At 35.6% G+C, this 1696-nt stretch overlaps 1 long non-coding RNA gene across 1 annotated transcript; it reads right to left on the reverse strand.

Moving 5' to 3' along the window:
- Window positions 1–331: 331 nt before the first annotated feature.
- LOC306853135 lies at window positions 332–1116 on the reverse strand. Its single transcript, XR_013782713.1, has 3 exons — window positions 994–1116; window positions 540–565; window positions 332–438 (listed from the first exon to the last, which is right to left on the reverse strand). It is a non-coding gene; the product is annotated as an uncharacterized lncRNA (long non-coding RNA).
- Window positions 1117–1696: the final 580 nt, after the last annotated feature.

A 1696-nucleotide genomic window follows, 5' to 3' on the forward strand; every position in this document is an offset into this window, starting at 1 on the left:
GAAGCAGAAAAAACAGAACCAAACAGAACAGCTTCAGTATGCAAGATTTATTTATGAATTATACCATTCCACATTCAGGACATATTGAATGAGACGTAAAGCTTGAAGACTAAATGTCTGTCAAGCTTAATTATGATACAATTCTTGTGCCACGCCTGCAGATGTTTGATTTAACATCGGCCATGCTTCAGGATTAAGATTTTAGTTTTTGATCCCCTAAAAAGACAGAGATTATATCAAAGATTAAAGTCAGATGTCAAAGGTGACAGGTATTTAAACAATCTATTTTTAAACTTATACTTTGTTTAAATGCATGCATAATTAAACTTACTTGATTGCAGCACACAGCATACATTCATTGCCGTATGTTATTCCATTGGTTCCACACACAGGTGAGTAGTTCATTGGACAAATGTTATAAGAGAACCTGCAATCAGGCTTGTAACAGAAAAAGGGAAAAATTATGAGCTATTTGCTTCTGCATGGAGGGAAAAAAGATGGAACTAAGAACAGCAATTCTACAACCTTTATTTACTCACCGCTCTTGCTCCATCAGATATGGCCACTGTTTGTGTCAAGAAGATAACAAAGATAATAGTTTAACAGTTATTATGATGTGGCAAGAGGAAATCTTCTGTGCTACAAAAAACAAATGCTAACTTGTTTTGGCCATACAGTGAAATTGTGGTGCAATGTTGTATTTCAAAATCTCTCTCTCTCTCTCTCTCTCTGTTTTATTTATTTATTTATTTTGTCTGTGTCTGTGTTTTCAGCAAGAGAAAGTCATACACGAACATTCTCTTAAATCACACTTGAAAATGGCTGAATGTGACCTAAATGTCCAAATGCTTTACAGGGCCACCTGCTTCGAATTTGATCGCAAAGTATGAATTAGAATTCACAAAAATACAAAGATTTGAATGATGTGACAAAATCGCAACATAGTAACAGCATTTTTTTTTTTTTAATAATCATAAACATTATATTACTCACCCAGAAAACAGAGGAGGACAATGACACTTCGTGCGAACATTATTCCCGAACTGAGAGCCAACTCATTCAACTGATATAAAACTGAACTGATCATACAATCAAATATTTATAGCAGCCACACACAGACCGTCCATCCCACTGATTGATCATATTCATCATCAAAGGCAGGAACAAAGTCTGTTTACTAAGCACTTTTAGTTTGATAGATTTAGTTAGGTGTGTGTAATTTAAAATGAATAATTACTTGTGCTGTAAAAGGTTCGTCATGGGTAATCAATCATTCAAATCCTACTCAACTAAGGAACTATTTGCTTTTCCTCATAATAAAAAGTACAAAATGTTCTAGGCCTATACAATATGTCATTTGCTATATTATTATTTTTTTTTAAACATGATGTATAAATATCTGCAACTAGTTGCATTAGTCACTTTTCACCAATAAATTACAAAATTTGATCTGAAAGTATAAAAATCGTACTCCTGTTCTCAAGATTTTAGAATAAATATGTCGACACATCAGTCCAGAAGGGCGGCATTCCAGGTTTCTCCGGGTGCTTGGAACATATGGGCATCCTCAACCAGCTGATCCGGGAGGCCAAGGAGAGCAAAGGAAACCTAACGGTTGTCTGGCTCGACTTGGCTAACGCATACGGTTCAATCCCGCATGGCCTCATCAACACGGCTATGGAACACTACCATATCC

The sequence above is a fragment of the Barbus barbus genome (assembly GCF_936440315.1).
Source record: "Barbus barbus genome assembly, chromosome: 33".
NCBI lineage: Eukaryota > Metazoa > Chordata > Actinopteri > Cypriniformes > Cyprinidae > Barbus > Barbus barbus.